Below are 12,097 nucleotides of genomic sequence, written 5' to 3' on the forward strand. Positions count from 1 at the left end.
CTGCTTTAAAAGATAATGCAGCACTCATCAAATGGATAGAAGAAGCCAGACAAACCATAAAAAAATACTCCCAAACCCAAAGATGGGAACAAACATGTACTGTTACCCAACAGGGGCTCATTTTATTACAAATGGCATCTGAGATGGCTATAGAGCAATGGCCTACAATCCTAAGTGCTGAGGTACAGTCCAAACACCTGTGGAAATTATATGATCCCCAAACTTATGGAGATTTTTGGATGGTAAATATGACCTTAAAAATTGTATTCTCAGAGCACAGGCACTGAAGTTAAATGAGGCTCAAATGTACTCTGCCATCCAACTTGCAGGCATTGGGACTATTGTAAACAATACAAGACTACTCCCCCTGGGAAACAGGTGTGCTATTTTAGCTGGTAATAACACATGGCATACCATCTCCCTTTCAGACTGTGAAAACAGAAAAGGAGAATGGCTATGCCCTCAAACCATTTGGAATCCTGATTTTTCCCAAACTTGGCCTCTAATATCCACCCCCATGGAATATAGCATCTGGTATATGGGGAAGGGCTACCTCTGTGGGGAGGGACAACAAAATGACACTGTAGAATTCTATGACTTCTCCTGTGAAAAAAACCTCCTTTTCTCTCCCAAATATCAGCATATACTGCAATACAAAAGTGGTGGGAAAAATAGATTTGTCCACTGTTAACAAGTTTCATGACAATTTAGACATTGAGGAACAGGCATTCCTTGCATTTGATTTATACCCTCCTCAGGGTGTTATATCTAAGGAGATAAACTGGCCAGAAGAGAGATTAAATTTATTGGATTCTGATTTAGTGTCAGCCCTACAATCCTCAAATAAGATTTATCATAAAGTTCAAATGACCCTTGATAAGGAGAGTAAACACATTATGAGTCTGATCAAAGAGTATCATGATGCATGCAGTGAGTTTTTTGGCTATTTAGGTTGTTTACTGCCCTCTGACTCTACCTCTTACCTTCTTGGGTCCCTAATCTTTGCTATCTTCATGGTATTTGTCACTGTATTAGCATTATAAATCTCTTGTAAGTGCTATGACAGATACAGCAAAAGGAAGAAGGCACATTTAAAGACCTGGATCATGATAGCTCGCAAAATAGATATGATCTGGGATTTTTTTTAGACTAAACCCTAAGCCTGAATTCATCTCACCCCTCACACTATTGACTAGTACATCAGGTCAGACCATGTCCTCTCCTCATGATCTAAATCGCAAATATTTAAAACTATTACTACCAACCATACTATTCTAGGAATCAGCCTTCCTAGCACCGTGGGACCTGTTGCTGTTTGTTGGCCTGCATGGGCATTCTGTGGAATGCTTTTTGCCCAAGATGGGGGACTGAGGACTAACCTCTCGGTTTTTTTTAATCTTGCCTAAATTCCTACCTAAGGGGTCTAGGGAGTCATGCCCAACAAACCATACATTCTCATCAGATGAGTTTTATTTGACCCTACATATCCTGACTTACTTTTCAATCTGACTCTGGCAGAGTTAGGAAAAAATATTTAGCCTCAAAATATATTTCCTTGCCATAACTTGAAATTGCCCTGAAAACTCTCTTGTGGGAAAAATCCACATCCTGTAGAGAATCCCCTTTCCCCTTTCTTTCCCTTCCTTTCTTTCCAGATCCAGGAAATAATCAACTAAGAACCAGGCACCCTTTTAGGTCTGATAAGAAATACTTTACACCATGTTCTCTCTCCGAAGTCTGCTATCTGAGAGATTCCTCTGCACAATAAAACGTGGTCTCCACAATCCTTTATCTGAAGCTGAACATTCCTTTCCATTGATCCCAGGTCTTCAGATAAACTCAACCAATTGTCAACCAGAAAATGTTTAAATGTACTTATATCCTGGAAGCCCCCCTCTTTGAGTCATCCTGCCTTTCTGAACCAAACCAACGTATTTCTTTTTTCTTTTTCTTTCCTTTTTTTTTGAAATTGACTTTCGGCCTCGTTGCCCAGGCTGGAGTACAATGGCACCATCTCAGCTCACCGCAACTTCCGCCTCCTGGGTTCAAGCGATTCTCCTGCCTCAGCCTCCTGAGTAGCTGGGATTACAGGCATGCACCATCACGCCCAGCTAATTTTGTATTTTTTAGTACAGACAAGGTTTCTCCATGTTGGTCAGGCTGGTCTTGGACTCCCGACCTCAGGTGATCCACCCGCCTCCGCTTCCCAAAGTGCTGGGATTATAGGCCTGAGCCGCCATGCCCTGCCACCAATGTATTTCTTAAATGTATTTGATAGATGTCTCATGCCTCCTTAAATTATATAAAACCAAGCTGTACCCCGACCACATTGGGCACATGTTCTTAGGACATCCTGAGGGCTGTGTCACAGGCCATGGTCACTCATATTTGGCTCAGAATAAATCTCTTCAAATATTTTACAGAGTTTAACTCTTATTATTGACAATAGTAACTGAGCTAGAAAGAGATAAATTACTAAGAACTAAGACTCTGACTTCAAACACCATGCTCTTGACCATCATAATAATCAGTCAGGACTAGATATGTGTATGTTGTAGAGTTCAAGAGCATTCTTTTCCCAGAAGTTGCCTCTTGTAGGCATATATGCATTTGGGCATTATTACATGCTTCACCCCTTGAACTTTATTTCTTGACTTCTCTGCTTATGGGTCTATAGTGGGCTAAATGGTGCTCCCCCTACCTCCAAAATGAAGATGTTTATGTCCTAATTCCTGGGAACCGTGAATGTTATTTTACATGACAAAAGAGTAACATTACCTTATATGGCAAAAAAAGTCATTTAGATAAGGATCTTGAAAGAAGGAGCATATCCTAAATTATCTGAGCGGGCTCTAAAGCCATCACAAGTGTCTGTGTGAGAGTTGGATGGAGACTAAACACACACAGAGGACAGAAACACAGGAGAAAGCAGATAAGACATTTTGAAAATGGAGGCAAAGACTGCAGTAATGCAACTTCAAGCTAAGAAATGCTGGTAACCACCAGAAGCTTAAAGAAGCAAGGATCAGAATCTCCCCTGGAGCCTTTGGAAGAGAGGGCAGTTTTTCCAACAAGTTGAACTTCTGGTCTCCATAATTGTGAGAGAATAAATTTGTCATTTTAAGCCACAAAGTTTATGGTAATTTGTTATGGAAGCAACAGAAAATTTATACAGCCTCCATAACTTTCCCTATATTCGATCTTTATTTGGACATGGAAAAATATCTTATATTGATTTTATGAGTTTATTAAATGTTTGGAGAGGCAAACAGGAAGGTAATCATTAAAACAGCATACATCCCCCATCTATTCTGGCATCTTTCAGCCTCTCACGTTTGCAGACGCACCACTTTGCCGCTGTTGGTTCAGCATACATGCTAAGCTATCTTTCCTGTAGAGATGAAGGAGTAAAGTGATCCTCAATTAGGGTTTACCTTCTAATTCATGACTGCCACATTTGCTGCAGCTATTCAAGAGTCTCATCAAAGGTTTCTCTATATTTTCACTATTATACCCTTACTATATTTGGCTTCTTGCCTCACAATTATAAAATGGCTGTCACAAAACAAAACAAAACAAAGAACTGTCAGCCAAGCCTGTTTGAGATAGTAATGTTTAGGGTACTTTGTGGTTAACAGGTCTTTTCTCATTTAAAAAATTGGTTAGAACCAATACAAAATGACTAACTTCAGCATTATTTTCCATAAAATGAGGTAATTTCTCTTGAGAATAATGGATGTAGAATATTTTATGACAAAGTTCGAATAATATTTGTTTCTATTTGATGTCCTGGATACCATATGCATACTCAAAACAGGTTGATTAGTTTATAGCTTAATCTATAGTGTGGCTTGCCTTGGATACCTTAAAATGGCTTCTCTGAAAGAAAAACGTAAAAATAAATATAATCTCTTCTTTATTGCTTTCTTTTATCATATTTCTGGTTACTTTTACTTCTCAAGTAATATTATTTTTCAAATAAATATTTATTTATTTACAAAAGAATTTAGCCTTATTCTTCCACAGGCTTTCCTTGGTAAATATAGATTGCCTGTCAGATTTATAGCCCTTTGTTCTGAGGAGCTCCAGTTGATAAACAAGGAGTTCTCAAGTGTTCACATGCAGAAACAGTGGGAAAATAATGAGAGTGATGTCATGGAATGAAAACAAAATGGTGAATGAGCACAATTTAAATGTAAAAGTGAAGTAAAAATTAGGACAATTTTAAAGTAATTATGCATGAAATGACATTAAATATTTCAGTTGTTTTGATCCTAAAATTCATAACCTTTCCCCAATTATTCCACCAAGTATTATATTATCAAGAAGATTCATACTGTGGAGTCGTATGTTTCATCAGAATTTAAATTTCTGAATGTACCCATATTAAATGAACCTCCTTTGGAAGGTGACTTAATCTCTATAAGACTCATTTGTCTCATGTAAGGATCAATTTTGAGAATGAAATTTGCTTTACAGGTGTTGGGATGAATAAACAAAGTAATGTATGGAAAAAGTCTCCAGAAACATCTAACACTGCAAAAATATTCACCAATGCCAGCTTCCTCTATTCATAATTAAATGAGACTTTTGCTCAAGATCCAAATGTTATGGGATTAATCAAGAATATCTCTGTTCTATTTCCTGTCTGGAGGATTGCAATCCAGCTATAACTAGGACCCTGGAGATGACCCTTGTCTTAGGCTAATCTTGGGGCAAGATTCTGTACCTTTCTTCCTTATCCCCAAATAAATTTACTCCACAAGTGTTAGTGTAAAATAAAAAAAAAAAAATTACATATACTCAGACAGTCAAAAAAGGAAAAAAAAGCATGCATCACAGACCATAAAGTACAACATAACAAAATCAACATTAGATATTGGTGTTCTACCATATCGCCTCCAGAGTTTCAGCTTCGGCTATATTTTCTGCCCCATGCGGCCTTTCTAAGTAACCTTTCCCTTCTCCCGGAGCACCCTTTTGGTTAATCTCTTTTTTTCTTCTTACGGGCATTTTAGCCCTTAGTCCAAGTACTAGGAGTCTTTCTAAGTGACAGAAATGTGGATCAAATGGTCTTAATCCAAAATAAAAGAGTGGCTCACGTAACTAAAGTACAAGGATGGATATGATTTCATGGGTTACATGGTGCGGATGTTCTCATTATGTAAAAGATCCGTCTTTCTCTGTGTCGTTACTCTGCATTCTTCTCATTTTGTTTTCTCTTCAGTGAGGCTCTTTATGGTAGTGAGATGGCTACCAAGAGCCCCAAGCTCACATCTTCATGGGTAAAAATGGTAAAAGCCAAACAACAGTCTTAGAATTGAGTTACATGCCTAATCACTAAACTCACCACTGATGCTAAGGAAATGATCATATGGCCATATATGAAAGAGGGAGAAGTTCTGTCCCACACATACCACAAGAGCAGATAAATAATTCCTCAAAAGAAAACTGAGGCATGCAGATATTCTTATTTAAAGGAGATAAATGTATATTGGGTAGGCAAAATTTAATACATTTTAGTTTATCCATGGCTTTTCAATATTCAAACTTAACCTTCTTCCTAAACACTTGATTACAAAAATTCTTCCATGTAGTAAAACAAAATCCTAATACAAACAAGTATAGATTATTTTATCTAGGGAGATAAACCCAGACTACAGCTTCGTTTTCTCCTCTAGGCAGTGAGACTATTCCCACACAAACCATATATCTTTAAAATGAAAGCAGGGGCACCCTTTAAGACACATCAGAAAAATGAGGGCATTACTACCAGGAAACTGGAAATTAATGCTTATGCTGAGCAGGCACAAGCAATATATGTCCTGGACACATAGCTTCTTCAGTGTGGAACTTCATCCCAACTCTCCATAAGATAATGAAGATAACCCTTCATTACCAAAAATAATTATCCAAGATAATCCTTGGATGGTAATGAAGATAGTAACTAATAATTTACCCTGTGAAAATAGTACTTTTTGCTCTTAAGTGAGCATTTGCCCACATATCATCTGATATTATTCCACCCAGTCATTACACCAATGAGAATAAACTCAAAAGTTGGATACCTTTTAGCAAAAATATAAAGCCTGGTTTTCACATTTCCAATTATTAGTGATGGTTTTGATGCATCTGCTCACCTTCTATAACATGAGCAGACCAGTTTACACAGTCCAACCCTTCTCTTTCCAGAAGACACATATTTTGAGGAAAGAAATATTAGAGATTTTGGAAGAATTTTGACAATAATAAAAGTGACAAAAACCAAAATGATAGTCAAGGTTTCTGTGATGTGCAAAGCAGCCCAGAGATGCTTTTGACTTCCAGGAGGAAACAAAATCTTTAAAAAAAGCATGCAGGATCCTAATGTCATTTCAAAGATTCTCATTGAAACCATTTAGACAGTCTGAATCCCTGTAGGCAGTATATTCTAAGTAATTAATAAAGTATATTATTTTAGTTGAATTTTAGTCTAGAATGGTACTAAAGAAGTTTCTATTCATTGAAGATTATTAATTTTGAAAGAGTATATTTGAAAATAATCTATAAAATGTAATAGAAGAAGTTCCAAAAGTATGCCATGTTGTCAACAGAAGATTTGAAAGCCCAACCTGAGACAATAATAATTATCTTGTGTTCGAATTTTACTATGTGCCCAATAATGTGACGCTTTACAAATGCTCATGCATTTAATCCCCACAATAGCTGGAAAGTCTATATTTATTACCCACATTTCAGATATGAGAAGAATAAAGCCCACAGAAGCCAAATAAGGTCATCCAAAACATAAGTTTTCAATCAGTATTGAAATTCAGGTGTGTCTAATGCTGGAATCCATGGAAATAATTTATTTAAAAGTCCCTTTAAAAATTGTTATTTGGAGGTCAGCAAATCTTCTAAAGTAAAAATAACATTACTCATCCAAGGCAGCTCAATGTAGATAAAGAGCACAAACTGAGGTTTGAAACATTAAATTTTAACTGCAACTTGCTAGCTGTACAACTACAGGATATTTACTTAGCAATTCTATGGCACATTTTTCTTGATGAAAGATGAATAATACATATATCACATTCTTTAGAGAGACCAACACAGTGTCTGATACATATAGAAAATTATGGCTGTTGATAAGTATTAAATAATTTTAAAATATTTGAGTTGATATGTGCTTAAGCCTGTAACAATTTTCTATTTAAGCCCAAAGATAAGAGAAATTACTGTAAAGATAGTCCAAGTCCATCAATATTTAAAATAGGCTCGCTGGAACATAAGTAAATGTTTTTCAGTCATGCACTTAAAATCAATTATGGTTTTCTTTGAGTACATTTGTAATTATTCAGAGAAAGTTTAATCTTTCTATTTATGAAATTTCAGTTCTTTAAAGGAAATGGTTCTTTATATGTTCAGATAAATCTTTTTTAAACTAAGTATATTGCATTTCACTGTAATTATGTGACTCACATTCATAAATAATAAAATGTATATTTCATTAGACAAATATTATAAAGCACTCTTTATGAAGACGATTTTGAGGAAGGCTGGACAATTACAAGTCATCTCCATTAAGTATTATAACTCTACCAAACACTATCATGGATAGCATTTTGATATAAATTTTAAGTTATTAAAGTAAAATTAACTGAAATTATCAGAAATAAAACTATACATAAGCTATTCTAATCTTGAGATCTAAAATACGAATATAAATACCTAGTCTCTTCAAGGAAAAAATATCATGCCTTTAAAATTAGAAAATATGAAATCATTCAACACTAAGTAAAACGAGGTAAAATCAACTTTAGGAAATGGACCTTTAACTCAAAGTTTGAACATGTCATCATATGATTAATAGTAATTAAATTTGTCAAAATTCATTATCTATAACTTTGATCAAGTATTATGTTATTTCAAATAAATGCCATTGTTTTGGGCATAAAATATGGTTTTAAATGTGAGATTCATGTATATAAACACTGACTTCAAGGTAAAAAAAGAATTGTGTCATTGTTCACCATGGTCCAGAGCAAATAGAAAAAAAAAAGAGTAAAATGGTTCAAATAACAAAAATTTGAATGAAAATATCTCAGTGATATGAGGTCAATGGTAGAGTAAAATATATTATGGTGAAACTATTATTTCAAAGTCCAGTTTTGTCACCAGTAAATTATGCAACTTTGGAAAAATTATTCAGTCTCAGATGTTTACCAGTGTTGCAATAACAGAGTCATAGAATTTTAAAATTTAAAGGAAGTTTAGAGATCACCAAGTATAGACTCTCTGTTCTATTTTAAGAAAATAACTGATTGGGACTGTAAACTAGTTCAACCATTCCGGAAGCCAGTGTGGCAACTCCTCAGGGATCTAGAACTAGAAATACCATTTGACCCAGCCATCCCATTACTGGGTATATACCCAAAGGATTATAAATCATGCTGCTAGAAAGGCACATGCACACGTATGTTTATTGCGGCACTATTCACAATAGCAAAGACTGGGAACCAACCCAAATGTCCAACAATGATAGACTGGATTAAGAAAATGTGGCACATGTACACCATGGAATACTATGCAGCCATAAAAAATGATGAGTTCATGTCCTTTGTAGGGACATGGATGAAGCTGGAAACCATCATTCTCAGCAAACGATCTCAAGGACAAAAAGCCAAACACTGCATGTTCTCACTCATAGGTGGGAATTGAACAATGAGAACCGTTGGACACAGGAAGGGGAACATCACACACCGGGGCCTGTTGTGGGGTGGGGGGAGGGGGGAGAGGGGAGGGATAGTATTAGGAGATATACCCAATGTAAATGATGAGTTAAAGGGTTCAGCACACCAACATGGCACATGTATACATATGTAACAAATCTGCACGTTGTGCACATGTACCCTAAAACTTAAAGTATAATAATAATAAAAAGAAAATAACTGATTTCAGTTAGTTCAGAAAGACAATGTTACTAAGCATAATTTACTTTCCTACAGCATTTTGTTGTATTAAGAGCATTTTTACCTACATTATTTGCAAAATATCATGAAGAGGGCAGGCTTTTAGTTTATAAATCAAGGCTTAGAGACATTGGAATAGTTGGTTGTGACCCACTGATAGGGTTAATAATTTGTCCATACTTTAAAATCTAGGTAGACTTTGAGGATAGAAAAAGAAAAAAAAAAAGGTACGTTAAAATTGTAACATAAATAATTTAAATTAAATGAAATTCTCCAAATACTGAGGTTTGTTCAATTAAAATAGAAAACAAGATATTTTCATCAACAGAATAATTTTCACTGGTCTAGGATTATATTGATCTCTTTCCAAATTACTGGACCTTTCCCTGTGTTTTAAAGTAATTTGTGAGCATATTATAACTTTTAAAATCTGATAAAATGATACAATAAAAATAAACTATAGAAAACCTTCATAATCTCTTCAAACTACATAATTAAGTGGGGGAATTATAAGCTGTAGAGGAAAGTGTAATTAAGAGTGACATTCAGTACAGACTGGTGATCTGTGCAAGCATGGACTCCCTTAAGACTCAACTCAACAAAGACATCCAAGCTGGTGTAGTTTACCAACACAAATCTCTGAGTTAAAGCACCTGTATCCTCAGGAAAAAATAGTTTTAATTTTACAGTAGAGTGAAGCAGTGATAAAGATAAATTCTGCAGATTAAGTAAGAGAAGAATGAGAAGAGGAAATAATAGCATTCCTCTAAAGGGAATTTTTCAAGCATTAAGGGTTTTCTTGATTATAAAGTTAGACTTTACCTAAGAAGTTCCTGCTCCCTTGGTTGAAGAGTAACTTGCAATGCAGTTAGTCTTCAGTTATGCACTTGGAAGCCATTTCATCAGCACTGTTATTTCTGCATCTTTAGCTTTGTAGTTACCCTTTTAATGGGGATAGACCCTTACTCAATTGTGAGTTGTCTGTTATGCCTTTACTAAGCCACTGCTCCACTTCTAGGTTGGGCTGCCGAGACGAAGTCTTCAGTGCTGGGAGGAGAAAGGCTTGATGCCATTGTCTCTATTGTGGAGACTCCTTGAAAAAAATTAATAAATAAATGAGAGTTGATACTTTACAATGGCCTATACCACAAGTATGATTTCTTCTTTATCCTGTCATTAGTGAGCTACCTAGTGAACATCGTTAACTAACTAAGCACCTCTGATCACCTAATATGTGTGAGGAACCATGCCAGATTCTGAAGGTAAATAAATAAGACACAGAACTATATTCAAAGAACTCAGGGCTTTAGAGGAAAAGACAAGCATGTCAAAAATTAGCTGTAGTTCAATAGGGGAAATGCATCTATAATGCACTAGACAGAGAATAATAACTCAGAGAGGAGGCTGAGTACGGAACGTTCAAATCAGCCTGAAGCAGAGAAGGATTTTCACTGAGGAGGAGACATTGAGCCCAGGTGTTGAAGGCAGAAGTTGTAGAGGCATATATGCAAGTTGAAGGAACAGCCATTCCAAGCTAAATAATGACTTGGACACAGGACTGCAAGCAAGAGGGAGGAATTTTTTTTATGGCAGGAAGAGGGAGAAATTTGTATAAGAAAAGAAGTTGGTATCACATTTGAATGGTTTTCTATAATCAGCTAGGAAATATAGGAAGAGTCATTAATTAGGTCCATTAAGGGTCTATGCCAGGGTCCCTCAAAGATTCTAGTTATTTAGCAACTTTAGCTCGTTTGGAAAGTTGTAATAAAACATAGAATTCAGTTTGGATATCTCTTAGGAAAGAGCTGCTGTAAGTGGAGAATTTCCCTAAAAGGTGAGGGTGCGAGAGATTGGTACAATTTCTTATTATTCCATTCTGTCATCTCATTCTGTTATTCTCATATATAGCAGCTTTGCTTCCCCCCAGCCTCCTTGCTTTCTCTTGCCCTTGAGATATGTTCAGGAAAAAAAGCATGGTCACATTTCATCACAGTGTTTTGTTTCCTTTGGTGCTTTTCAAAGACAGTTTGATTAAGTAAAATTACACATGCTGTCTTCTCACAGCCATCATCAGTAAATCTTTTCTCAGTTGGAATTTGCAACGCATCTTGATATACAGGTAATTACCATGGCCTGTACCAAGTAGTGACAATTAAAGAAAAATGAAATAAGTTTAATCAATGAGCTGGCTCAGTAAGGTGAAAACAAAAAGTTTTGTTTTGCCAGTGTGCTCCAGATTCAGTGTGTGCTCATTCTTCTCTTTTCCCTGAGAGTGTCTCTAGGAGGTCCCACAGTCTCTCTGGCCATTTACAGTTAATAAATAACCTATATATCTGGGCATTACAATTTTAATTTAGTCAAGTATAATTTGAAACCCCCTTTAAATTAGACCACTCCTGTCTCACCCCAAGTGCACTCAAGGCAGAGAAACCTACAGTCGGCAAAGGAAGCATGATCAGCCTCTTAATTTTTCCTTTCATCTCCTTAACCTGCTGGCTGTTTTGGTGACTACTCCATGATCAGGTGCAGGGAAACAGGCACATTGAGGATGGAGAAGACACGAGGAAGCCAAAAGTGTTTCGTTTGATGATGCTGCCACCTGGTTTTGTGTGCCTTCTTTGTGACAAGATGTACAGTCACTGACTAATCATTCTCACATAGAATACAGATGGCTGTTTCCTGGCTAAAATGAGGCCTCATCCTTCTGGCCTCACTTTATACAACCTTAGCTACTACATTTGACCCTACACACTCAGCCTCTTTCATACTGAGGTTCTTACTGCTGATAGGAAGTACTCTTAGGCATGATGCTGCTCAGCAGACATTTGTTGAGTCAAATTGAAACAGACAGCTTTCATACAAAGCTTGCTGTTACAAACCTATGTTTAAAGACTAAGTGGACATTTTGAAAGAATAAATGTCCATGTTCCTGCCTTTGGGCATTTACACATACCTTTCTCTTTCTAAGTCTCCCTTTTGGAACTTTGTGGCTTTCACCTTCACCTTTTAAGTAAATTCCCCACTTACAGCAGCTCTTTCCTAAGAGATATCCAAACTCAATTCTGTGTTTTATTACAACTTTCCTAACCAGCTAAAATTGCTAAATAACTAGAATTTTTGAGGGACCATGGCATGACAGACCCTTA

Source organism: Nomascus leucogenys, chromosome 9 (genome assembly GCF_006542625.1).
Source record: "Nomascus leucogenys isolate Asia chromosome 9, Asia_NLE_v1, whole genome shotgun sequence".
In the NCBI taxonomy this organism is placed as follows: Eukaryota; Metazoa; Chordata; class Mammalia; order Primates; family Hylobatidae; genus Nomascus; species Nomascus leucogenys.